Source organism: Schistocerca cancellata, chromosome 3, assembly GCF_023864275.1.
Source record: "Schistocerca cancellata isolate TAMUIC-IGC-003103 chromosome 3, iqSchCanc2.1, whole genome shotgun sequence".
NCBI classification, from domain to species: domain Eukaryota; kingdom Metazoa; phylum Arthropoda; class Insecta; order Orthoptera; family Acrididae; genus Schistocerca; species Schistocerca cancellata.
In genome coordinates, this window is record NC_064628.1 from 705,773,527 (window position 1) to 705,797,040 (window position 23,514).

General features: G+C 46.2%; 41 non-coding genes across 41 annotated transcripts; 13 read left to right on the forward strand and 28 right to left on the reverse strand.

Annotated features, from left to right (window-relative positions):
- Positions 1-280: 280 nt before the first annotated feature.
- Trnaw-cca (transfer RNA tryptophan (anticodon CCA)) lies at positions 281-352 on the reverse strand. Its single transcript has one exon. It is a non-coding gene; the product is annotated as a tRNA-Trp (tRNA).
- A 118-nt stretch (positions 353-470) lies between these two features.
- Trnaa-cgc (transfer RNA alanine (anticodon CGC)) lies at positions 471-542 on the forward strand. The gene has a single exon. It is a non-coding gene; the product is annotated as a tRNA-Ala (tRNA).
- A 274-nt stretch (positions 543-816) lies between these two features.
- On the reverse strand, positions 817-888 carry Trnac-gca (transfer RNA cysteine (anticodon GCA)). Its single transcript has one exon. It is a non-coding gene; the product is annotated as a tRNA-Cys (tRNA).
- Positions 889-1,206: 318 nt separating this feature from the next.
- On the reverse strand, positions 1,207-1,278 carry Trnaw-cca (transfer RNA tryptophan (anticodon CCA)). Its single transcript has one exon. It is a non-coding gene; the product is annotated as a tRNA-Trp (tRNA).
- A 118-nt stretch (positions 1,279-1,396) lies between these two features.
- On the forward strand, positions 1,397-1,468 carry Trnaa-cgc (transfer RNA alanine (anticodon CGC)). Its single transcript has one exon. It is a non-coding gene; the product is annotated as a tRNA-Ala (tRNA).
- A 274-nt stretch (positions 1,469-1,742) lies between these two features.
- Positions 1,743-1,814, reverse strand: Trnac-gca (transfer RNA cysteine (anticodon GCA)). Its single transcript has one exon. It is a non-coding gene; the product is annotated as a tRNA-Cys (tRNA).
- Positions 1,815-2,132: 318 nt separating this feature from the next.
- Trnaw-cca (transfer RNA tryptophan (anticodon CCA)) lies at positions 2,133-2,204 on the reverse strand. Its single transcript has one exon. It is a non-coding gene; the product is annotated as a tRNA-Trp (tRNA).
- A 118-nt stretch (positions 2,205-2,322) lies between these two features.
- Trnaa-cgc (transfer RNA alanine (anticodon CGC)) lies at positions 2,323-2,394 on the forward strand. The gene has a single exon. It is a non-coding gene; the product is annotated as a tRNA-Ala (tRNA).
- A 271-nt stretch (positions 2,395-2,665) lies between these two features.
- On the reverse strand, positions 2,666-2,740 carry Trnac-gca (transfer RNA cysteine (anticodon GCA)). Its single transcript has one exon. It is a non-coding gene; the product is annotated as a tRNA-Cys (tRNA).
- A 318-nt stretch (positions 2,741-3,058) lies between these two features.
- Positions 3,059-3,130, reverse strand: Trnaw-cca (transfer RNA tryptophan (anticodon CCA)). The gene has a single exon. It is a non-coding gene; the product is annotated as a tRNA-Trp (tRNA).
- Positions 3,131-3,594: 464 nt separating this feature from the next.
- On the reverse strand, positions 3,595-3,666 carry Trnac-gca (transfer RNA cysteine (anticodon GCA)). The gene has a single exon. It is a non-coding gene; the product is annotated as a tRNA-Cys (tRNA).
- Positions 3,667-3,965: 299 nt separating this feature from the next.
- On the reverse strand, positions 3,966-4,037 carry Trnaw-cca (transfer RNA tryptophan (anticodon CCA)). Its single transcript has one exon. It is a non-coding gene; the product is annotated as a tRNA-Trp (tRNA).
- A 118-nt stretch (positions 4,038-4,155) lies between these two features.
- Positions 4,156-4,227, forward strand: Trnaa-cgc (transfer RNA alanine (anticodon CGC)). The gene has a single exon. It is a non-coding gene; the product is annotated as a tRNA-Ala (tRNA).
- Positions 4,228-4,501: 274 nt separating this feature from the next.
- Positions 4,502-4,573, reverse strand: Trnac-gca (transfer RNA cysteine (anticodon GCA)). Its single transcript has one exon. It is a non-coding gene; the product is annotated as a tRNA-Cys (tRNA).
- Positions 4,574-4,891: 318 nt separating this feature from the next.
- Positions 4,892-4,963, reverse strand: Trnaw-cca (transfer RNA tryptophan (anticodon CCA)). Its single transcript has one exon. It is a non-coding gene; the product is annotated as a tRNA-Trp (tRNA).
- Positions 4,964-5,081: 118 nt separating this feature from the next.
- On the forward strand, positions 5,082-5,153 carry Trnaa-cgc (transfer RNA alanine (anticodon CGC)). Its single transcript has one exon. It is a non-coding gene; the product is annotated as a tRNA-Ala (tRNA).
- Positions 5,154-5,817: 664 nt separating this feature from the next.
- Trnaw-cca (transfer RNA tryptophan (anticodon CCA)) lies at positions 5,818-5,889 on the reverse strand. The gene has a single exon. It is a non-coding gene; the product is annotated as a tRNA-Trp (tRNA).
- A 118-nt stretch (positions 5,890-6,007) lies between these two features.
- Trnaa-cgc (transfer RNA alanine (anticodon CGC)) lies at positions 6,008-6,079 on the forward strand. Its single transcript has one exon. It is a non-coding gene; the product is annotated as a tRNA-Ala (tRNA).
- A 274-nt stretch (positions 6,080-6,353) lies between these two features.
- Positions 6,354-6,425, reverse strand: Trnac-gca (transfer RNA cysteine (anticodon GCA)). The gene has a single exon. It is a non-coding gene; the product is annotated as a tRNA-Cys (tRNA).
- Positions 6,426-6,743: 318 nt separating this feature from the next.
- Positions 6,744-6,815, reverse strand: Trnaw-cca (transfer RNA tryptophan (anticodon CCA)). Its single transcript has one exon. It is a non-coding gene; the product is annotated as a tRNA-Trp (tRNA).
- A 118-nt stretch (positions 6,816-6,933) lies between these two features.
- Positions 6,934-7,005, forward strand: Trnaa-cgc (transfer RNA alanine (anticodon CGC)). The gene has a single exon. It is a non-coding gene; the product is annotated as a tRNA-Ala (tRNA).
- A 274-nt stretch (positions 7,006-7,279) lies between these two features.
- On the reverse strand, positions 7,280-7,351 carry Trnac-gca (transfer RNA cysteine (anticodon GCA)). The gene has a single exon. It is a non-coding gene; the product is annotated as a tRNA-Cys (tRNA).
- Positions 7,352-7,669: 318 nt separating this feature from the next.
- Trnaw-cca (transfer RNA tryptophan (anticodon CCA)) lies at positions 7,670-7,741 on the reverse strand. Its single transcript has one exon. It is a non-coding gene; the product is annotated as a tRNA-Trp (tRNA).
- A 118-nt stretch (positions 7,742-7,859) lies between these two features.
- Positions 7,860-7,931, forward strand: Trnaa-cgc (transfer RNA alanine (anticodon CGC)). Its single transcript has one exon. It is a non-coding gene; the product is annotated as a tRNA-Ala (tRNA).
- A 274-nt stretch (positions 7,932-8,205) lies between these two features.
- Trnac-gca (transfer RNA cysteine (anticodon GCA)) lies at positions 8,206-8,277 on the reverse strand. Its single transcript has one exon. It is a non-coding gene; the product is annotated as a tRNA-Cys (tRNA).
- Positions 8,278-8,595: 318 nt separating this feature from the next.
- On the reverse strand, positions 8,596-8,667 carry Trnaw-cca (transfer RNA tryptophan (anticodon CCA)). The gene has a single exon. It is a non-coding gene; the product is annotated as a tRNA-Trp (tRNA).
- A 118-nt stretch (positions 8,668-8,785) lies between these two features.
- On the forward strand, positions 8,786-8,857 carry Trnaa-cgc (transfer RNA alanine (anticodon CGC)). The gene has a single exon. It is a non-coding gene; the product is annotated as a tRNA-Ala (tRNA).
- Positions 8,858-9,131: 274 nt separating this feature from the next.
- Trnac-gca (transfer RNA cysteine (anticodon GCA)) lies at positions 9,132-9,203 on the reverse strand. Its single transcript has one exon. It is a non-coding gene; the product is annotated as a tRNA-Cys (tRNA).
- A 318-nt stretch (positions 9,204-9,521) lies between these two features.
- Trnaw-cca (transfer RNA tryptophan (anticodon CCA)) lies at positions 9,522-9,593 on the reverse strand. Its single transcript has one exon. It is a non-coding gene; the product is annotated as a tRNA-Trp (tRNA).
- A 118-nt stretch (positions 9,594-9,711) lies between these two features.
- Trnaa-cgc (transfer RNA alanine (anticodon CGC)) lies at positions 9,712-9,783 on the forward strand. Its single transcript has one exon. It is a non-coding gene; the product is annotated as a tRNA-Ala (tRNA).
- Positions 9,784-10,057: 274 nt separating this feature from the next.
- Positions 10,058-10,129, reverse strand: Trnac-gca (transfer RNA cysteine (anticodon GCA)). Its single transcript has one exon. It is a non-coding gene; the product is annotated as a tRNA-Cys (tRNA).
- A 318-nt stretch (positions 10,130-10,447) lies between these two features.
- Trnaw-cca (transfer RNA tryptophan (anticodon CCA)) lies at positions 10,448-10,519 on the reverse strand. The gene has a single exon. It is a non-coding gene; the product is annotated as a tRNA-Trp (tRNA).
- A 118-nt stretch (positions 10,520-10,637) lies between these two features.
- Trnaa-cgc (transfer RNA alanine (anticodon CGC)) lies at positions 10,638-10,709 on the forward strand. The gene has a single exon. It is a non-coding gene; the product is annotated as a tRNA-Ala (tRNA).
- Positions 10,710-10,983: 274 nt separating this feature from the next.
- Positions 10,984-11,055, reverse strand: Trnac-gca (transfer RNA cysteine (anticodon GCA)). Its single transcript has one exon. It is a non-coding gene; the product is annotated as a tRNA-Cys (tRNA).
- Positions 11,056-11,373: 318 nt separating this feature from the next.
- Trnaw-cca (transfer RNA tryptophan (anticodon CCA)) lies at positions 11,374-11,445 on the reverse strand. Its single transcript has one exon. It is a non-coding gene; the product is annotated as a tRNA-Trp (tRNA).
- A 5,854-nt stretch (positions 11,446-17,299) lies between these two features.
- Trnac-gca (transfer RNA cysteine (anticodon GCA)) lies at positions 17,300-17,371 on the reverse strand. Its single transcript has one exon. It is a non-coding gene; the product is annotated as a tRNA-Cys (tRNA).
- Positions 17,372-17,689: 318 nt separating this feature from the next.
- On the reverse strand, positions 17,690-17,761 carry Trnaw-cca (transfer RNA tryptophan (anticodon CCA)). Its single transcript has one exon. It is a non-coding gene; the product is annotated as a tRNA-Trp (tRNA).
- Positions 17,762-17,879: 118 nt separating this feature from the next.
- Positions 17,880-17,951, forward strand: Trnaa-cgc (transfer RNA alanine (anticodon CGC)). The gene has a single exon. It is a non-coding gene; the product is annotated as a tRNA-Ala (tRNA).
- Positions 17,952-18,225: 274 nt separating this feature from the next.
- Positions 18,226-18,297, reverse strand: Trnac-gca (transfer RNA cysteine (anticodon GCA)). Its single transcript has one exon. It is a non-coding gene; the product is annotated as a tRNA-Cys (tRNA).
- A 318-nt stretch (positions 18,298-18,615) lies between these two features.
- Trnaw-cca (transfer RNA tryptophan (anticodon CCA)) lies at positions 18,616-18,687 on the reverse strand. The gene has a single exon. It is a non-coding gene; the product is annotated as a tRNA-Trp (tRNA).
- Positions 18,688-18,802: 115 nt separating this feature from the next.
- Positions 18,803-18,874, forward strand: Trnaa-cgc (transfer RNA alanine (anticodon CGC)). Its single transcript has one exon. It is a non-coding gene; the product is annotated as a tRNA-Ala (tRNA).
- The last annotated feature ends 4,640 nt before the right edge of the window (positions 18,875-23,514 follow it).

Genomic DNA, 23,514 nt, shown 5'->3' on the forward strand with positions numbered 1-23,514 from the left:
ATTACACTCTGCCTGGCTAAAGACGTCTAATCGAGCAAAATATCGTGTAATCATTATCTCTCAATTATATATTAGCGTTAAACGATATAAATATCAAAAATACTAGACACATCGTGCCTGGAGAAAGTGCGAGTCGGCGCCTTCACCTTAATGTCAGAATGCGAAAATTGCACTAGTAGCTTTTTTCAAGCAAGTTCTGTTCGTCCGTTCTCTGTAATCGTTTGGTATCTGATTAAACTGACATACTCGCCTATGGCTTTCGTAAACGAAAATTTCATTGCGACCCCGACGTGATTTGAACACGCAACCTTCTGATCTGGAGTCAGACGCGCTACCGTTGCGCCACGGAGTCGACGCTGCTTAGGTCTTGTCATGAATAGGTTCCTCGAAAACTTACTGTACCGTTCAAACCTAAGAAATAATGACAGTAGTATCCAGGAGAGACTCGTCCCAGATGTACTTGCTCTGGCGGGGGTGTAGCTCAGTGGTAGAGTGTCTGCTTCGCATGCAGAAAGTCCTGGGTTCAAATCCCAGCTCCTCCAATTTTTGTTTCTCCGTGCAGCAGTACATGAAAACTTTTGCCTATCACCATATTCTATAAAATTCAGTGTACAAGATTCTTCCCCCAAGCAAGTGGATTTCGTACAGTTCGACCTCATGGCGGGAGGACGATGACCTGCAAGACCCTTGGCTGCGATCCTCCCATTGAAATGTTTCTCCAAAGCCTTCGGTATGGCGTGCGGAGTGCATCTCAAACATGTATTTGCAACTCACCGCGACAATCGTCTTTTGTTTTTTCGAGATACTGAAAAATTAAGGGGGCACCCGGGATTGAACCGGGGACCTCTCAATCTGCAGTCGAATGCTCTACGACTGAGCTATACCCCCTTTCACGATCTTCCTATTCCCATAACTTAACGAAAAATATTACACTCTGCCTGGCTAAAGACGTCTAATCGAGCAAAATATCGTGTAATCATTATCTCTCAGTTATATATTAGCGTTAAACGATATAAATATCAAAAATACTAGACACCTCGCGCCTGGAGAAAGTGCGAGTCGGCGCCTTCACCTTAATGTCAGAATGCGAAAATTGCACTAGTAGCTTTTTTCAAGCAAGTTCTGTTCGTCCGTTCTCTGTAATCGTTTGGTATCTGATTAAACTGACATACTCGCCTATGGCTTTCGTAAACGAAAATTTCATTGCGACCAAGACGTGATTTGAACACGCAACCTTCTGATCTGGAGTCAGACGCGCTACCGTTGCGCCACGGAGTCGACGCAGCTTAGGTCTTGTCATGAATAGGTTCCTCGAAAACTTACTGTACCGTTCAAACCTAAGAAATAATGACAGTAGTATCCAGGAGAGACTCGTCCCAGATGTACTTGCTCTGGCGGGGGTGTAACTCAGTGGTAGAGTGTCTGCTACGCATGCAGAAAGTCCTGGGTTCAAATCCCAGCTCCTCCAATTTTTGTTTCTCCGTGCAGCAGTACATGAAAACTTTTGCCTATCACCATATTCTATAAAATTCAGTGTACAAGATTCTTCCCCCAAGCAAGTGGATTTCGTACAGTAGGACCTCATGGCGGCAGGACGATGACCTGCAAGACCCTTGGCTGCGATCCTCCCATTGAAATGTTGCTCCAAAGCCTTCGGTATGGCGTGCGGAGTGCATCTCAAACATGTATTTGCAACTCACCGCGACAATCGTCTTTTGTTTTTTCGAGATACTGAAAAATGAAGGGGGCACCCGGGATTGAACCGGGGACCTCTCGATCTGCAGTCGAATGCTCTACGACTGAGCTATACCCCCTTTCACGATCTTCCTATTCCCATAAGTTAACGAAAAATATTACACTCTGCCTGGCTAAAGACGTCTAATCGAGCAAAATATCGTGTAATCATTATCTCTCAGTTATATATTAGCGTTAAACGATATAAATATCAAAAATACTAGACACCTCGCGCCTGGAGAAAGTGCGAGTCGGCGCCTTCACCTTAATGTCAGAATGCGAAAATTGCACTAGTAGCTTTTTTCAAGCAAGTTCTGTTCGTCCGTTCTCTGTAATCGTTTGGTATCTGATTAAACTGACATACTCGCCTATGGCTTTCGTAAACGAAAATTTCATTGTGACCCCGACGTGATTTGAACACGCAACCTTCTGATCTGGAGTCAGACGCGCTACCGTTGCGCCACGGAGTCGACGCTGCTTAGGTCTTGTCATGAATAGGTTCCTGGAAAACTTACTGTACCGTTCAAACCTAAGAAATAATGACAGTAGTATCCAGGAGAGACTCGTCCCAGATGTACTTGCTCTGGCGGGGGTGTAACTCAGTGGTAGAGTGTCTGCTTCGCATGCAGAAAGTCCTGGGTTCAAATCCCAGCTCCTCCAATTTTTGTTTCTCCGTGCAGCAGTACATGAAAACTTTTGCCTATCACCATATTCTATAAAATTCAGTGTACAAGATTCTTCCCCCAAGCAAGTGGATTTCGTACAGTTCGACCTCATGGCGGGAGGACGATGACCTGCAAGACCCTTGGCTGCGATCCTCCCATTGAAATGTTTCTCCAAAGCCTTCGGTATGGCGTGCGGAGTGCATCTCAAACATGTATTTGCAACTCACCGCGACAATCGTCTTTTGTTTTTTCGAGATACTGAAAAATGAAGGTTGCACCCGGGATTGAACCGGGGACCTCTCGATCTGCAGTCGAATGCTCTACGACTGAGCTATACCCCCTTTCACCATCTTCCTATTCCCATAACTTAACGAAAAATATTACACTCTGCCTGGCTAAAGACGTCTAATCGAGCAAAATATCGTGTAATCATTATCTCTCAGTTATATATTAGCGTTAAACGATATAAATATCAAAAATACTAGTCACCTCGCGCCTGGAGAAAGTGCGAGTCGGCGCCTTCACCTTAATGTCAGAATGCGAAAATTGCACTAGTAGCTTTTTTCAAGCAAGTTCTGTTCGTCCGTTCTCTGTAATCGTTTGGTATCTGGTTAAACTGACATACTCGCCTATGGCTTTCGTAAACGAAAATTTCATTGTGACCCCGACGTGATTTGCACACGCAACCTTCTGATCTGGAGTCAGACGCGCTACCGTTGCGCCACGGAGTCGACGCTGCTTAGGTCTTGTCATGAATAGGTTCCTCGAAAACTTACTGTACCGTTCAAACCTAAGAAATAATGACAGTAGTATCCAGGAGAGACTCGTCCCAGATGTACTTGCTCTGGCGGGGGTATAACTCAGTGGTAGAGTGTCTGCTTCGCATGCAGAAACTCCTGCGTTCAAATACCAGCTCCTCCAATTTTTGTTTCTCCGTGCAGCAGTACATGAAAACTTTTGCCTATCACCATATTCTATAAAATTCAGTGTACAAGATTCTTCCCCCAAGCAAGTGGATTTCGTACAGTTCGACCTCATGGCGGGAGGACGATGACCTGCAAGACCCTTGGCTGCGATCCTCCCATTGAAATGTTGCTCCAAAGCCTTCGGTATGGCGTGCGGAGTGCATCTCAAACATGTATTTGCAACTCACCGCGACAATCGTCTTTTGTTTTTTCGAGATACTGAAAAATGAAGGGGGCACCCGGGATTGAACCGGGGACCTCTCGATCTGCAGTCGAATGCTCTACGACTGAGCTATACCCCCTTTCACGATCTTCCTATTCCCATAACTTAACGAAAAATATTACACTCTGCCTGGCTAAAGACGTCTAATCGAGCAAAATATCGTGTAATCATTATCTCTCAGTTATATATTAGCGTTAAACGATATAAATATCAAAAATACTAGACACCGAGTCGGCGCCTTCACCTTAATGTCAGAATGCGAAAATTGCACTAGTAGCTTTTTTCAAGCAAGTTCTGTTCGTCCGTTCTCTGTAATCGTTTGGTATCTGATTAAACTGACATACTCGCCTATGGCTTTCGTAAACGAAAATTTCATTGTGACCCCGACGTGATTTGAACACGCAACCTTCTGATCTGGAGTCAGACGCGCTACCGTTGCGCCACGGAGTCGACGCTGCTTAGGTCTTGTCATGAATAGGTTCCTCGAAAACTTACTGTACCGTTCAAACCTAAGAAATAATGACAGTAGTATCCAGGAGAGACTCGTCCCAGATGTACTTGCTCTGGCGGGGGTGTAACTCAGTGGTAGAGTGTCTGCTTCGCATGCAGAAAGTCCTGGGTTCAAATCCCAGCTCCTCCAATTTTTGTTTCTCCGTGCAGCAGTACATGAAAACTTTTGCCTATCACCATATTCTATAAAATTCAGTGTACAAGATTCTTCCCCCAAGCAAGTGGATTTCGTACAGTTCGACCTCATGGCGGCAGGACGATGACCTGCAAGACCCTTGGCTGCGATCCTCCCATTGAAATGTTGCTCCAAAGCCTTCGGTATGGCGTGCGGAGTGCATCTCAAACATGTATTTGCAACTCACAGCGACAATCGTCTTTTGTTTTTTCGAGATACTGAAAAATGAAGGGGGCACCCGGGATTGAACCGGGGACCTCTCGATCTGCAGTCGAATGCTCTACGACTGAGCTATACCCCCTTTCACGATCTTCCTATTCCCATAAGTTAACGAAAAATATTACACTCTGCCTGGCTAAAGACGTCTAATCGAGCAAAATATCGTGTAATCATTATCTCTCAGTTATATATTAGCGTTAAACGATATAAATATCAAAAATACTAGACACCTCGTGCCTGGAGAAAGTTCGAGTCGGCGCCTTCACCTTAATGTCAGAATGCGAAAATTGCACTAGTAGCTTTTTTCAAGCAAGTTCTGTTCGTCCGTTCTCTGTAATCGTTTGGTATCTGATTAAACTGACATACTCGCCTATGGCTTTCGTAAACGAAAATTTCATTGTGACCCCGACGTGATTTGAACACGCAACCTTCTGATCTGGAGTCAGACGCGCTACCGTTGCGCCACGGAGTCGACGCTGCTTAGGTCTTGTCATGAATAGGTTCCTCGAAAACTTACTGTACCGTTCAAACCTAAGAAATAATGACAGTAGTATCCAGGAGAGACTCGTCCCAGATGTACTTGCTCTGGCGGGGGTGTAACTCAGTGGTAGAGTGTCTGCTTCGCATGCAGAAAGTCCTGGGTTCAAATCCCAGCTCCTCCAATTTTTGTTTCTCCGTGCAGCAGTACATGAAAACTTTTGCCTATCACCATATTCTATAAAATTCAGTGTACAAGATTCTTCCCCCAAGCAAGTGGATTTCGTACAGTTCGACCTCATGGCGGGAGGACGATGACCTGCAAGACCCTTGGCTGCGATCCTCCCATTGAAATGTTGCTCCAAAGCCTTCGGTATGGCGTGCGGAGTGCATCTCAAACATGTATTTGCAACTCACCGCGACAATCGTCTTTTGTTTTTTCGAGATACTGAAAAATGAAGGGGGCACGCGGGATTGAACCGGGGACCTCTCGATCTGCAGTCGAATGCTCTACGACTGAGCTATACCCCATTTCACGATCTTCCCATTCCCATAACTTAACGAAAAATATTACACTCTGCCTGGCTAAAGACGTCTAATCGAGCAAAATATCGTGTAATCATTATCTCTCAGTTATATATTAGCGTTAAACGATATAAATATCAAAAATACTAGACACCTCGCGCCTGGAGAAAGTGCGAGTCGGCGCCTTCACCTTAATGTCAGAATGCGAAAATTGCACTAGTAGCTTTTTTCAAGCAAGTTCTGTTCGTCCGTTCTTTGTAATCGTTTGGTATCTGATTAAACTGACATACTCGCCTATGGCTTTCGTAAACGAAAATTTCATTGTGACCCCGACGTGATTTGAACACGCAACCTTCTGATCTGGAGTCAGACGCGCTACCGTTGCGCCACGGAGTCGACGCTGCTTAGGTCTTGTCATGAATAGGTTCCTCGAAAACTTACTGTACCGTTCAAACCTAAGAAATAATGACAGTAGTATCCAGGAGAGACTCGTCCCAGATGTACTTGCTCTGGCGGGGGTGTAACTCAGTGGTAGAGTGTCTGCTTCGCATGCAGAAAGTCCTGGGTTCAAATCCTAGCTCCTCCAATTTTTGTTTCTCCGTGCAGCAGTACATGAAAACTTTTGCCTATCACCATATTCTATAAAATTCAGTGTACAAGATTCTTCCCCCAAGCAAGTGGATTTCGTACAGTTCGACCTCATGGCGGCAGGACGATGACCTGCAAGACCCTTGGCTGCGATCCTCCCATTGAAATGTTGCTCCAAAGCCTTCGGTATGGCGTGCGGAGTGCATCTCAAACATGTATTTGCAACTCACCGCGACAATCGTCTTTTGTTTTTTCGAGATACTGAAAAATGAAGGGGGCACCCGGGATTGAACCGGGGACCTCTCGATCTGCAGTCGAATGCTCTACGACTGAGCTATACCCCCTTTCACGATCTTCCTATTCCCATAACTTAACGAAAAATATTACACTCTGCCTGGCTAAAGACGTCTAATCGAGCAAAATATCGTGTAATCATTATCTCTCAGTTATATATTAGCGTTAAACGATATAAATATCAAAAATACTAGACACCTCGCGCCTGGAGAAAGTGCGAGTCGGCGCCTTCACCTTAATGTCAGAATGCGAAAATTGCACTAGTAGCTTTTTTCAAGCAAGTTCTGTTCGTCCGTTCTTTGTAATCGTTTGGTATCTGATTAAACTGACATACTCGCCTATGGCTTTCGTAAACGAAAATTTCATTGTGACCCCGACGTGATTTGAACACGCAACCTTCTGATCTGGAGTCAGACGCGCTACCGTTGCGCCACGGAGTCGACGCTGCTTAGGTCTTGTCATGAATAGGTTCCTCGAAAAGTTACTGTACCGTTCAAACCTAAGAAATAATGACAGTAGTATCCAGGAGAGACTCGTCCCAGATGTACTTGCTCTGGCGGGGGTGTAACTCAGTGGTAGAGTGTCTGCTTCGCATGCAGAAAGTCCTGGGTTCAAATCCCAGCTCCTCCAATTTTTGTTTCTCCGTGCAGCAGTACATGAAAACTTTTGCCTGTCACCATATTCTATAAAATTCAGTGTACAAGATTCTTCCCCCAAGCAAGTGGATTTCGTACAGTTCGACCTCATGGCGGCAGGACGATTACCTGCAAGACCCTTGGCTGCGATCCTCCCATTGAAATGTTGCTCCAAAGCCTTCGGTATGGCGTGCGGAGTGCATCTCAAACATGTATTTGCAACTCACCGCGACAATCGTCTTTTGTTTTTTCGAGATACTGAAAAATGAAGGGGGCACCCGGGATTGAACCGGGGACCTCTCGATCTGCAGTCGAATGCTCTACGACTGAGCTATACCCCCTTTCACGATCTTCCTATTCCCATAACTTAACGAAAAATATTACACTCTGCCTGGCTAAAGACGTCTAATCGAGCAAAATATCGTGTAATCATTATCTCTCAGTTATATATTAGCGTTAAACGATATAAATATCAAAAATACTAGACACCTCGCGCCTGGAGAAAGTGCGAGTCGGCGCCTTCACCTTAATGTCAGAATGCGAAAATTGCACTAGTAGCTTTTTTCAAGCAAGTTCTGTTCGTCCGTTCTCTGTAATCGTTTGGTATCTGATTAAACTGACATACTCGCCTATGGCTTTCGTAAACGAAAATTTCATTGTGACCCCGACGTGATTTGAACACGCAACCTTCTGATCTGGAGTCAGACGCGCTACCGTTGCGCCACGGAGTCGACGCTGCTTAGGTCTTGTCATGAATAGGTTCCTCGAAAACTTACTGTACCGTTCAAACCTAAGAAATAATGACAGTAGTATCCAGGAGAGACTCGTCCCAGATGTACTTGCTCTGGCGGGGGTGTAACTCAGTGGTAGAGTGTCTGCTTCGCCTGCAGAAAGTCCTGGGTTCAAATCCCAGCTCCTCCAATTTTTGTTTCTCCGTGCAGCAGTACATGAAAACTTTTGCCTATCACCATATTCTATAAAATTCAGTGTACAAGATTCTTCCCCCAAGCAAGTGGATTTCGTACAGTTCGACCTCATGGCGGCAGGACGATGACCTGCAAGACCCTTGGCTGCGATCCTCCCATTGAAATGTTGCTCCAAAGCCTTCGGTATGGCGTGCGGAGTGCATCTCAAACATGTATTTGCAACTCACCGCGACAATCGTCTTTTGTTTTTTCGAGATACTGAAAAATGAAGGGGGCACCCGGGATTGAACCGGGGACCTCTCGATCTGCAGTCGAATGCTCTACGACTGAGCTATACCCCCTTTCACGATCTTCCTATTCCCATAACTTAACGAAAAATATTACACTCTGCCTGGCTAAAGACGTCTAATCGAGCAAAATATCGTCTAATCATTATCTCTCAGTTATATATTAGCGTTAAACGATATAAATATCAAAAATACTAGACACCTCGCGCCTGGAGAAAGTGCGAGTCGGCGCCTTCACCTTAATGTCAGAATGCGAAAATTGCACTAGTAGCTTTTTTCAAGCAAGTTCTGTTCGTCCGTTCTCTGTAATCGTTTGGTATCTGATTAAACTGACATACTCGCCTATGGCTTTCGTAAACGAAAATTTCATTGTGACCCCGACGTGATTTGAACACGCAACCTTCTGATCTGGAGTCAGACGCGCTACCGTTGCGCCACGGAGTCGACGCTGCTTAGGTCTTGTCATGAATAGGTTCCTCGAAAACTTACTGTACCGTTCAAACCTAAGAAATAATGACAGTAGTATCCAGGAGAGACTCGTCCCAGATGTACTTGCTCTGGCGGGGGTGTAACTCAGTGGTAGAGTGTCTGCTTCGCATGCAGAAAGTCCTGGGTTCAAATCCCAGCTCCTCCAATTTTTGTTTCTCCGTGCAGCAGTACATGAAAACTTTTGCCTATCACCATATTCTATAAAATTCAGTGTACAAGATTCTTCCCCCAAGCAAGTGGATTTCGTACAGTTCGACCTCATGGCGGCAGGACGATGACCTGCAAGACCCTTGGCTGCGATCCTCCCATTGAAATGTTGCTCCAAAGCCTTCGGTATGGCGTGCGGAGTGCATCTCAAACATGTATTTGCAACTCACCGCGACAATCGTCTTTTGTTTTTTCGAGATACTGAAAAATGAAGTGGGCACCCGGGATTGAACCGGGGACCTCTCGATCTGCAGTCGAATGCTCTACGACTGAGCTATACCCCCTTTCACGATCTTCCTATTCCCATAACTTAACGAAAAATATTACACTCTGCCTGGCTAAAGACGTCTAATCGAGCAAAATATCGTGTAATCATTATCTCTCAGTTATATATTAGCGTTAAACGATATAAATATCAAAAATACTAGACACCTCGCGCCTGGAGAAAGTGCGAGTCGGCGCCTTCACCTTAATGTCAGAATGCGAAAATTGCACTAGTAGCTTTTTTCAAGCAAGTTCTGTTCGTCCGTTCTTTGTAATCGTTTGGTATCTGATTAAACTGACATACTCGCCTATGGCTTTCGTAAACGAAAATTTCATTGTGACCCCGACGTGATTTGAACACGCAACCTTCTGATCTGGAGTCAGACGCGCTACCGTTGCGCCACGGAGTCGACGCTGCTTAGGTCTTGTCATGAATAGGTTCCTCGAAAACTTACTGTACCGTTCAAACCTAAGAAATAATGACAGTAGTATCCAGGAGAGACTCGTCCCAGATGTACTTGCTCTGGCGGGGGTGTAACTCAGTGGTAGAGTGTCTGCTTCGCATGCAGAAAGTCCTGGGTTCAAATCCCAGCTCCTCCAATTTTTGTTTCTCCGTGCAGCAGTACATGAAAACTTTTGCCTGTCACCATATTCTATAAAATTCAGTGTACAAGATTCTTCCCCCAAGCAAGTGGATTTCGTACAGTTCGACCTCATGGCGGCAGGACGATTACCTGCAAGACCCTTGGCTGCGATCCTCCCATTGAAATGTTGCTCCAAAGCCTTCGGTATGGCGTGCGGAGTGCATCTCAAACATGTATTTGCAACTCACCGCGACAATCGTCTTTTGTTTTTTCGAGATACTGAAAAATGAAGGGGGCACCCGGGATTGAACCGGGGACCTCTCGATCTGCAGTCGAATGCTCTACGACTGAGCTATACCCCCTTTCACGATCTTCCTATTCCCATAACTTAACGAAAAATATTACACTCTGCCTGGCTAAAGACGTCTAATCGAGCAAAATATCGTGTAATCATTATCTCTCAGTTATATATTAGCGTTAAACGATATAAATATCAAAAATACTAGACACCTCGCGCCTGGAGAAAGTGCGAGTCGGCGCCTTCACCTTAATGTCAGAATGCGAAAATTGCACTAGTAGCTTTTTTCAAGCAAGTTCTGTTCGTCCGTTCTCTGTAATCGTTTGGTATCTGATTAAACTGACATACTCGCCTATGGCTTTCGTAAACGAAAATTTCATTGTGACCCCGACGTGATTTGAACACGCAACCTTCTGATCTGGAGTCACACGCGCTACCGTTGCGCCACGGAGTCGACGCTGCTTAGGTCTTGTCATGAATAGGTTCCTCGAAAACTTACTGTACCGTTCAAACCTAAGAAATAATGACAGTAGTATCCAGGAGAGACTCGTCCCAGATGTACTTGCTATGGCGGGGGTGTAACTCAGTGGTAGAGTGTCTGCTTCGCATGCAGAAAGTCCTGGGTTCAAATCCCAGCTCCTCCAATTTTTGTTTCTCCGTGCAGCAGTACATGAAAACTTTTGCCTATCACCATATTCTATAAAATTCAGTGTACAAGATTCTTCCCCCAAGCAAGTGGATTTCGTACAGTTCGACCTCATGGCGGCAGGACGATGACCTGCAAGACCCTTGGCTGCGATCCTCCCATTGAAATGTTGCTCCAAAGCCTTCGGTATGGCGTGCGGAGTGCATCTCAAACATGTATTTGCAACTCACCGCGACAATCGTCTTTTGTTTTTTCGAGATACTGAAAAATGAAGGGGGCACCCGTGATTGAACCGGGGACCTCTCGATCTGCAGTCGAATGCTCTACGACTGAGCTATACCCCCTTTCACTATCTTCCTATTCCCATAACTTAACGAAAAATATTACACTCTGCCTGGCTAAAGACGTCTAATCGAGCAAAATATCGTGTAATCATTATCTCTCAGTTATATATTAGCGTTAAACGATATAAATATCAAAAATACTAGACACCTCGCGCCTGGAGAAAGTGCGAGTCGGCGCCTTCACCTTAATGTCAGAATGCGAAAATTGCACTAGTAGCTTTTTTCAAGCAAGTTCTGTTCGTCCGTTCTCTGTAATCGTTTGGTATCTGATTAAACTGACATACTCGCCTATGGCTTTCGTAAACGAAAATTTCATTGTGACCCCGACGTGATTTGAACACGCAACCTTCTGATCTGGAGTCAGACGCGCTACCGTTGCGCCACAGAGTCGACGCTGCTTAGGTCTTGTCATGAATAGGTTCCTCGAAAACTTACTGTACCGTTCAAACCTAAGAAATAATGACAGTAGTATCCAGGAGAGACTCGTCCCAGATGTACTTGCTCTGGCGGGGGGGCAGTCGCGCCTGAGACACCGTGCTGATCGGACGTATTGAGTGCTCCGCTCCGACACGTGTTTACAAGTCGTGATTACTACTAAACTTTCTCTTTGCCCGTGAGGTGTTCTGATTTAGAGTATATTGATCTCGAGTTTGATTTTCGTTCTTGTGTTATTCTAGCGGTTCTACCGCTAGCTATATTTTGCAATGTCCAGGTTATTTCCGCGCAAGTGTACACTCCGTTTTGAGTTCGACAAGTCTACCCGTTATGTGCAGCCTAGTTCCTTAGAAATACATGATTGGATTGTGGATGTTATTGGCATTACCTCTGATCAAGTGCACACAGCCTATTATGATACCGAGCAATATTGCTTCTTTGTAAAATTACTGAATCCTGTGTTACTGGACAAGATAATGGCGAAACACGGAGGGAGAGCTGTTTTTCGACACCGGGACGAATCTGTAAGTACTGTGATCATTTCTAATGCCGATGTCGAGTATACCAATGTGCGTATCTTTAACTTACCGCCTGAAGTAGACAATTGTTATCTGAAAGAGATTCTGTCCAAATTCGGGGATATCAAGCAGATTCGAAACGAACGGTGGTCGAACCAGCACAGGTTACAATGTTATAGTGGCGTCCGATCTGTGGAAATGCATATCAAGCAGAATATACCCTCTCATATAACCGTTTGTGACTATAGGGCTCATGTTACTTACAGTGGCCAAACTCCCACGTGCCATATCTGTAACGAGAGTGGTCACTTGCGTCAGGACTGTCCCAGGCGAATGTTTGTGCTAAAGAATTCGCTGCAGCAGCGTAAAAGGCTTACGTTGGCTGATGTAGTGGCGGATCAACCTATGTTCGAGCGTGAGGTCCCTAGTTCTGAAGCACCTTCGGAAGAGCTACATGAAATTCGCCCTGATGAGTTTCCGGTTCTGGTTAGGAGAGATAATGGTACTAAGCCACCGGCGAAAGTCGATGCCACGACTAATAAGAGGCGTCGGACTTGTGACAGCCGTGACTCTGATGATGACACCTTCAGTGCGCAAGAGACCGCGGAACCGGACGTGCGGGGAACCGCTTCGGACGCAAAAGTTCTACCCGGTGCGGCGATTGTGGACGATTCTTCTACCGCAATTTCAAGCGCCGATACTTCCGTAGATGCCGTTCAGTTACCACAGGCTGATGTCTCAGAACTTCCGCAACAACACACTCAGGAAGGTCAACAAGTAGGTGTGGCTCCCGTGTCTGCTGGAAGTACACACGTCGAGGCTCGCCGTGATGGTATACAAACAATATCTCCAGGCACGGACGGTACACAACACGTGGCGGCCGCTCCGGCCCTGGCCTCAGAACAACATGAATGTCAACAACTCCGCGACGGTATACACACACAGCAGCCCGGGACTGTCATTGACAACAAACAGCTTCGGGCGGCGAGTATTGCCAAACAAGCTGATAGTGAAAGTGGTGGCTCAGCTGATCGCTCGCCAGAGGTTTCGGCGCACCCGCTCCCGGCGCAAGATGTGTCAAGAGAGAAGCTTGACGTCACCCACGACCCTCCCACGCCTCCGGCTGCAGCGGTGCTGCACAGTGTCCGTCACAGGATCCGATTACCACCCAATGTTAATGCTGTCCGGAAAAAGAGTAAAAGCAAAGACGCAAGAGAACCCCTCAGTGACGTTCCAGACACGAATTCCGCGGCCGCTACTAAAATGGAATGGCATGAAGATGTGGACAATTAAAGGCAGTTGATCCCTCCTCCTCTCAGACGTCCTGTTATTATGTCACAGGCCTATACGATCACGACCCTCAATATTAATAAAATCAGATCGGAAGTGAAACTGAACGCATTAAAACAATACCTATATGAGTCAGGAACTGACATAGCACTTTTGCAGGAGGTGTCCATGCCACAATTTACTCTTCCTGGGTTTGTCGGCATCACGAATTTTTCCCCGGAAACGACCGTGGGGACCGCAATCTTAATTAGAGAAGGGATTCCAGTTACTGAGATTGACAAATTGGAATCGGGTAGAGGGGTGGGGATCACCGTTTTCGGCGTCACCATCATCAATTTGTACGCACCTTCCGGTACTACCTATAGAGCAGACCGAGCTACTTTTTTTCAGGAACATATACTCTATTTATTTAGGAAAAATCCCCGACGCCTTATCATTGGTGGTGATTTTAATTGTGTCTTATCCCGGAAAGATCAGTCCCCAAATTTTAATTATTCGCCTGCATTAAAGCGCTTCGTGACCGACTTAAAACTTAAAGATGTGTGGGAAATTCGGTACCCGACATTGGTACGCTTCACTCACATCGTCGCGAATTCCTGTAGCAGAATCGACAGGATTTATGTTTCCGACGTTTTCGAGAATGATTTATTAAAAGTAGAGACGATCCCCTCCAGTTTCTCCGATCACAGTGGTGTCATCGCGTGCCTGAAATTACTTCCACAACCCACACGATGGTATAGACATCAATGGAACCTGAATGTGTCATTGTTAACGGATGTTGAGCTAGAGGAGGGGGTGCGTCGAGCTTGGGAGCAGTGCTTGCGCGCTACTAACAAGTTTCGTAGCACTATCGAGTGGTGGACTCTGCAGGCAAAGCCGAAACTGCGAAATGTCATCATGTACTTCGGAATTGAAAGGGCGGCGGAGATCAAAACGACGATGGAATTTTATTACACAATCTTACGGGACCTGTACGATCGTGCAGACGCGACGACCACCAGAATCGCCGACATTCGGAAAATAAAGGCAAAATTAATCAGTCTGAAGAGGATGCAACTGGACGGCCTTAAGATAAAATCTAAAGTGACGTCGGTTCGAGATGATGAAGCAGCCGCTCTGTACCACCTCGTCAAACATACACGGAACAGGAGGCGGACTTTTATTGACGCCCTAAAACTTGAGGATGGAACAACGGTTGACACTCAGCGAGAGATTGTCAAAGCTCTGCACGACTATTTTGTCAACACCTACGCATCAGCGGCTCTCCACGACGACTGCTATGATGGACTGTTTAGTGCCATTTCATCTACCGTAACTAGGGAAGAAACTGACTCTATTTCGTTAGCCTTCAGTAATAAAGATGTATTGGAGGTCGTCTGCAGTTCGCCGATTCGGAAATCCCCTGGCCCTGATGGCTTACCTGTTGAATTTTACAGGCACTATTGGCACATTATCGGGGACAAAATTACTCAAGTCGTGAACGAAGTCTTGCAAGGAACGTCTGTCCCACCCGTCTTTAAGGAATGTAAAATTGTGCTTCTCCCTAAAAACAGAGGTACTAAAACTATCACCAATTTCCGCCCAATCTCGTTGTTAAACTCTGATTATAAGATCGTGGCTCGCGCAATTAACATGAGACTCATGCCACTCACTGCTAAAATCATTGGCCAACAGCAGACATGTGCCTTCAGGAGAACAATTCTGCAAACGGCTGCTTTTTACAGAGACGTCATTGCGTTAACGAACGCTGGTAACATGAAATGTGGGCTGATCTTTCTTGATTTCTTTAAAGCTTTTGATCTCGTAAATCACGCGTACCTCCTCGAGACTATGCAAAGATTGGGTTTCTCTCAGAACACGATTGCCATGATTCAGAACGTGGCCATGGGAATCACTGCCAAACTTTCTGTCAACTCACAACTGACGCGACCAATACAAATCAACAGAGGGGTTCCACAAGGGAGCCCCTTGTCCATGTTGCTTTTTGTACTCTCCCTTGAACCTCTGTTACAACAGTTGCAGACGAAACTCACTGGGATTACGATTTCTGGGGTAAAAAGTGTAATCGGAGCTTATGCCGACGATGTGGGTGTGGTGATTCGCAATGTAGCTGATGTCACCATATTAGCGGCTGAACTTCGGAACTACTGTTTGGCGTCAGGGGCGCAGTTAAATGAACAAAAAACCAAATTTCTGAACCTCTGTGGCCTCCAGCATTTACGGGTTGATTATGCTACAACAGTCAGAGTACACAAGGCTCTGGGGATCGTGTTGACGGCCTCCTCTCTAAAGATGATAGCGGCTAACTGGCGGGATGTTGCACGTAAAATACATGGTGCCCTGATTGATAATTACCATCGCAGCCTCAACCAATTTGATCGCATTCAACTTATCAACGCCTGTATTTTATCAAAAGCCTACTACATGGCGCAGCTTCTGCCGCTCCCTGCAGTAATTGCTCGAAATATTATGTCGAAGATAACAAATTTTATTTGGCACGGGGAAATTTTTCGAGTATCTGCCACAACTGCAACACTCCACCCCCTAAACGGAGGGATGGGCTTAGTCGACATCAAGAAAAAGGCAGCAGCTCTCTATGTCACACGGACGGTCTCTATCATTAACAATTACCCTTCGGGCATTACGGCGCAATTATTCACTGCCGTCAGGCCGCCAAGTCTTGACCCCCCCGCTGAACATTCAGACCATCAGTTACAAGCTGAAATACATCCGAGATTATTACCTTGCACGCAGCTACATCAGTCAAGAGCTCTTAAATTCTCGACATTTAGCGGCTCCAGCAATATTGGCATACGAGCGACAACACGAAGGACCGAATCCAATTGTTACGAAGTACAGTGGCATCAACTGGGATATAGTATGGCGTAATGTCAGTTCCAGTGTCCTTACTTCCGCCGCTCGAACTGCATGGTACAAAGCAATCAATGATGTGATTAGCACCAATGAGAGGCTACATAAAATCGGACTCAGTGATACACCTCTCTGCCATAGCTGTCAACTGGTGGATACCGTTATGCACCGTTATACCTGCGGAGAACGTGCACGGAATTGGGGCTGGCTGAGAGAAAAAATAGCCCTTATTACCAGGACTACAACCACCAACATACCTTCAACTATGTTGTCTCGACCCGACGTGCGATATTATCCGCCGGCGAAAAATAACGTCGTTATGTGGTAGTTGGGCAACTATTCCATTTATGTTTTTAATAAACTTGGTGGCGACGATCACTTGGAATTCAAGATGATTATGGACACTGAATTCGCGAAAACCCTCAGATATCCTAATCATGGCAACCTTTTCGGCAATATGCTTAAAATAATATTTAATAGAATGGGTATAGGGTAAGATATGTGAGTCTAAGGGGGTGGGCCCGGGCCGCGGGACACCAGTAGTGCCGCGAAGAGGCCCCACTGCTTCTGTCTCTCGTGTACTGGTTCCCACCCCCCCCCCCTCTTCGTAGACTCCACTCCAGTACACTGGAAACTGAGGATATTTCTTGTGTTAGTAACGGAGCCATTTTTTTTCCTAATTTTCTCCAGAAGTAACGACACACAGCAAAGAAGTGTGTTGTAATTGTTGATTTCCATTTCCTTTATTATTGTAAATGCCGGCTCCAGAAAAAAAAAAAAAAAAAAAAAAAAAAGTCGTAGAGAAAAAAAAAAAAAAGCATGCAGAAAGTCCTGGGTTCAAATCCCAGCTCCTCCAATTTTTGTTTCTCCGTGCAGCAGTACATGAAAACTTTTGCCTATCACCATATTCTATAAAATTCAGTGTACAAGATTCTTCCCCCAAGCAAGTGGATTTCGTACAGTTCGACCTCATGGCGGCAGGACGATGACCTGCAAGACCCTTGGCTGCGATCCTCCCATTGAAATGTTGCTCCAAAGCCTTCGGTATGGCGTGCGGAGTGCATCTCAAACATGTATTTGCAACTCACCGCGACAATCGTCTTTTGTTTTTTCGAGATACTGAAAAATGAAGGGGGCACCCGGGATTGAACCGGGGACCTCTCGATCTGCAGTCGAATGCTCTACGACTGAGCTATACCCCCTTTCACGATCTTCCTATTCCCATAACTTAACGAAAAATATTACACTCTGCCTGGCTAAAGACGTCTAATCGAGCAAAATATCGTGTAATCATTATCTCTCAGTTATATATTAGCGTTAAACGATATAAATATCAAAAATACTAGACACCTCGCGCCTGGAGAAAGTGCGAGTCGGCGCCTTCACCTTAATGTCAGAATGCGAAAATTGCACTAGTAGCTTTTTTCAAGCAAGTTCTGTTCGTCCGTTCTCTGTAATCGTTTGGTATCTGATTAAACTGACATACTCGCCTATGGCTTTCGTAAACGAAAATTTCATTGTGACCCCGACGTGATTTGAACACGCAACCTTCTGATCTGGAGTCAGACGCGCTACCGTTGCGCCACGGAGTCGACGCTGCTTAGGTCTTGTCATGAATAGGTTCCTCGAAAACTTACTGTACCGTTCAAACCTAAGAAATAATGACAGTAGTATCCAGGAGAGACTCGTCCCAGATGTACTTGCTCTGGCGGGGGTGTAACTCAGTGGTAGAGTGTCTGCTTCGCATGCAGAAAGTCCTGGGTTCAAATCCCAGCTCCTCCAATTTTTGTTTCTCCGTGCAGCAGTACATGAAAACTTTTGCCTATCACCATATTCTATAAAATTCAGTGTACAAGATTCTTCCCCCAAGCAAGTGGATTTCGTACAGTTCGACCTCATGGCGGCAGGACGATGACCTGCAAGACCCTTGGCTGCGATCCTCCCATTGAAATGTTGCTCCAAAGCCTTCGGTATGGCGTGCGGAGTGCATCTCAAACATGTATTTGCAACTCACCGCGACAATCGTCTTTTGTTTTTTCGAGATACTGAAAAATGAAGGGGGCACCCGGGATTGAACCGGGGACCTCTCGATCTGCAGTCGAATGCTCTACGACTGAGCTATACCCCCTTTCACGATCTTCCTATTCCCATAACTTAACGAAAAATATTACACTCTGCCTGGATAAAGACGTCTAATCGAGCAAAATATCGTGTAATCATTATCTCTCAGTTATATATTAGCGTTAAACGATATAAATATCAAAAATACTAGACACCTCGCGCCTGGAGAAAGTGCGAGTCGGCGCCTTCACCTTAATGTCAGAATGCGAAAATTGCACTAGCAGCTTTTTTCAAGCAAGTTCTGTTCGTCCGTTCTCTGTAATCGTTTGGTATCTGATTAAACTGACATACTCGCCTATGGCTTTCGTAAACGAAAATTTCATTGTGACCCCGACGTGATTTGAACACGCAACCTTCTGATCTGGAGTCAGACGCGCTACCGTTGCGCCACGGAGTCGACGCTGCTTAGGTCTTGTCATGAATAGGTTCCTCCAAAACTTACTGTACCGTTCAAACCTAAGAAATAATGACAGTAGTATCCAGGAGAGACTCGTCCCAGATGTTTCTCTGGCGGGGGTGTAACTCAGTGGTAGAGTGTCTGCTTCGCATGCAGAAAGTCCTGGGTTCAAATCCTAGCTCCTCCAATTTTTGTTTCTCCGTGCAGCAGTACATGAAAACTTTTGCCTATCACCATATTCTATAAAATTCAGTGTACAAGATTCTTCCCCCAAGCAAGTGGATTTCGTACAGTTCGACCTCATGGCGGGAGGACGATGACCTGCAAGACCCTTGGCTGCGATCCTCCCATTGAAATGTTGCTCCAAAGCCTTCGGTATGGCGTGCGGAGTGCATCTCAAACATGTATTGGCAACTCACCGCGACAATCGTCTTTTGTTTTTTCGAGATACTGAAAAATGAAGGGGGCACCCGGGATTGAACCGGGGACCTCTCGATCTGCAGTCGAATGCTCTACGACTTTTTTTTTTTTTTTTTTTTTTTAGTCTTTCTTTATTAATTTCGCAGGGTGCTCTAGAGAAGCGACAAAATCTGTGTCAGGAGTGGGATTCGAAGCCACGCCGTCATTCGAGGACCAGAAGGCTCTAGCCGCTACTGCAGCCAAGGTTATTCCTTGAGTCTGGCGCCTTAGACCGCTTTTTTTTTTTGGTACCGGGAATCGAACCCTGGCCTTCTGGGTGAAAGCCAGGTATCCTAGCCACTTTGTTTTTTTTTTATTAGCTCTCTTATCTCTTTTTCTGTTGTATGTTTGTATATGTCCTCATTACAAGAGGTGTCCTTCAGATTCAGGGCTGTGGAAACAAAGTGGGCAGGGGTCGAATCCCGAGGCCTGGCCACGATGTCTCCACTGTCCCGTCTCCGAATGGCACCTGCACAAGGGCATTGGAACTTTTCTACTGTCCTGTTACTTGGCGTCATTGTTGTTCTCTTTCAGCCAAAAGTTCCACGAAATCTGCAGTCCTGGCGTAAAATGAAAAGAAAGAAATAAAAGAAGGACGACACGGGATAGTCGCAATCCAGAAATATCATAAAAATGTGGCGCTCATGGGCGACGTTATCCAACACCCTCTCTTTCGAACGTCAGGGTAAGCATGTTGGCAAAGTCATCGCGGAGACGTGGCAATCGCAAGCGGGTCCAGTAAGCAGTAAGCATGTACTGCTGAAACGCTAGGCGTTCATCCTCCTCATGACAAGTGACGACAAAATGTACAAAATGGCCAATCAACCACATGACTGTATTAAGCTTCGTCCGCGGAAAGAAATAAGAATCGGGCCGTACGATGATATCAATGGTATAAGCGGCTTCAGCAGACCTAGTTACAAAAGCCAGTTGTTTCCTGAGCCAACGCCAATTTGCAAGGTGGCCACAACAGGTGAATCGATGTTCAAGGGTATCCAGGAGACCACACCGAGTACATTTGTCCGTGTCAGAAAGACCAATGCGGTGCAGTCGTACATTTGTGGGGATCAAATTATTAATTACCCTATACCACGTGGACGTCACGGCCATAGAGTGGATCGGCAAACTAACATTCTTCCAGACGTTCCTCCAGGAGACAGATGGAGACGCCAGTTCTATTGGATTGGGACCGTCCTGCCCCTTCCAGCGGGCAATCAAACACTTGGTCGTTGGCACAGGTCGCCGCAAAAAGACGTCACCGAGGTAGCTCACCGCAATATAAAATTCCCGGATGTGCTTCAACTTAAAATTGAGGCGACCGACGTCGACAGGTGGAGCAAGGCTCCCCGGACGCACGACAGTAAAAAGCTTGGACGTAATGGAACTCACTTCTTGTGTGACAATGAGAGTCGTACGGCGGACGTACAACGCTGACGCCTTGCGAGTAATGTCAGAGAGGCCCAAACCTCCGGAGAGACGCGGTTTCGTCATAACCTCGTATCGTAACTTGAATAGATGGCCCTTCCATATAAACCTGCTGGACAATTGGCGCAACCTTTTCGCCACCATCAGGGGAAGTGGGAACAGCTGAGCAACATAATAGGATTTACATAAAACGTACGTGTCTAAAATGCGAACTTTTTGCAAAATGTTAAGAGAACGCTGCTCATGGACCATCAGAGCACCCTGTATCTTCTCGGTGACAGATTTCCAATTGAGAGCCGCCATTTTGAGAGGACACCGATCAACGATAATCCCCAAGGACGTATGGCGATCGACAAAAGTGGCCCAAGGTACATCAACACCGCGAAATCCTCGAATGTCAAGGATCTTGCATTTGCCGTGATTAAGACGTGCTCCAGAGACACGACAGTAAGTATCAACTGCCCCTTTCAACAACGGGATATCTGTACGCTGACGGAGTAGAACAACGACATCATCCGCGTATGCCTTAATAGTGAGGTTCCCACCAGAGAGGGTCATACCCTGAAGCTTGAGAGCAATGGTCCGAAGCAGTGGTTCCAGGGACAACACGAATAAGGACATAGAGAGCGGACTGCCCTGAGGCACCCCGCGGCGGATATCAATGGGCGGCGTCAGCTGCCCATTGACAGACACCCGGGCAGTTATTCCCCTATACAAGTTGCCAAGAACACCACGGGACGAAGCGTTAAAACCTATTATACCTAAAACACGATCTAAAAACACATGATTAACGTGATCAAAAGCCTTATAAAAATCTAGGAAAGCAAAGGCACACTGAACATTGGTAACCGCCGCAATCGAGACAACATCCCGATATTCGGCTACAGGGGTCAGAATAGATCTATCATTTAAACAACATTGATGTGCACCAACCACATCCCGAAGCAGTGAAGATAATCGGCTATTGAGCGCTCGAGCAGCCGTCTTGTAGTCGAAGTTCAGCAATGTGAGCGGACGAAGATTGGCAGCAGATAAACGACCAGAAGACTTAGGAATTAAAACAATTTTCCCTACTTTAAAATCGGCAGGCACATCCATCCCCCTGACAATCTTATTTAAAATCTGCGTAAAAGTGCCGCCCAAAAGAGGCCAAAAACGAAGATAAAATTCTTTAGGTAGGCCGTCTGGACCCGGCGATTTACCAGACGGAGAGCGAGCAATAAAATCGAAAACATTATCGACCTGGAACTCCCGGAGAAAGTCGCCGTTCGCATCAGGCGCGATCGTCGCAGTAAGATCTTCAAGAACATCATCCGCAAGGGACTCTGCAGAATCATCGGCAGAATACAGACTAGTGTAATACTGATGGAGAGCACGAACCATTTCCTCCTGTACAATAAGCTGCCGTCCATCATCCACCGTAAGAGAAGAGATAAAGGAGCGACGACGACGAGTCTGATGCCGTAGCAGGTGGTACAAAGATGTCAGCTCACCTGCAACGAGAGAGGGAGGTTTCGACTTAACTCGCAGGCCATCCATCTGTCGTCGTTTGAGGGTCAAGAGCTTGGCTTTAATACGACGAACATCATGGATCCGCAGAGGAGAGGTATCTGCTGCGTCATAGAGGTCACGCAGGACAGAGTAGTAAAATTCGTACGTGGTCTTAAACTCACGCGCCCTTGCAGCACAGTAAAAAATCAAAGTCTGACGAATCTTGGGCTTGGCAAACGCAGTCCACCAAACCAGCAAGGAGGGGTAACGCGGGACAGAGCGAAGACAGCGCTCCCACACGCCACGCATAACATCATCCATATCACTGTCGGCAAGGTGGGAAACATTTAACATCCACTGGGAACGATAAAGTTTTGCAGGTTGGCGGTTAAAATTGACAGTTGCAGTAAAAGCCCAATGGTCAGAAAAACTATTAGGAATAACATCGACAGTAAGAAGTTTATCACATAAAAAATCAGATAAATAGAATCTGTCGAGTCTACTGCATGAGGATGCGGTAAAAAACGTAAACTTCACCAGGGTTGGATATTTGTGTTCCCAAACATCCCGCAGGTGCATCGTACGAACCAAGTCATGTAAGTCTCGGCAATAATTAAAATTTGGGGACTGATCTTCAGGGCGTAAAACACAATTAAAATCGCCTCCTAACAGGAGGCTGCGAGGGCTCTTGCGCAAAAGATAAATAATCTCTTCCTTATAAAAACACGATCGAGCCCAGTGTGACCCGAACCAGAGGGGGCATACAAAACAACTAGACTGAGATCAAAAAGACGACAACCAATCCCAAGGCCAGAGTCAAGGAATTCAATGTCAGTAATAGGAATACCTTCTCGAAAGAAAAGAGCAGTTCCTGTTGAATATTCCGGTGCGACATTAAAAACAGTTTGAAAACCAGGTAGAGAGAGATCAGAAAACAAAACTTCCTGCAAAAACACGACGTCCGCACAGGAGTCGTAAATAAACTGCCGCAAAGAGGCAATGCGAACGTCGGACTCAATGCGGTTAACATTTAAGGTAAGAAAGGTGTATGCTTGAACCATGGAGAGAAAAGCGAGAGAAGAAATCACCTACACCGACGCACCAACGTCACAGTCCATAGCAGGGGAGACGGAGGAATCCGAGAGAGGGGGACTGCTACCCCGTTCCGCGGATCCCTTACGCTTCGGTTTTTTACGAACAGCATTGACGTTCGGCTGAACGCGTAACTTGCGACGGCTGACGGGCGGGGAGGCTTCAGCCGCCGGTGACGTAGGAGGGTCAAGTTCCGTATCCGACACCACCCGCGCCGGTCCACATTCGGGATCCGGGATCGCGGGGGAAACATCCGACGAAACGGACTGGTCGACACCTACACTAGCATCCGGCAAACATGGACTACACGGGTGCGAAACTTGAGCAGGAAGGTCGGAAGGCGGAAAGGTGGAAGGAAGC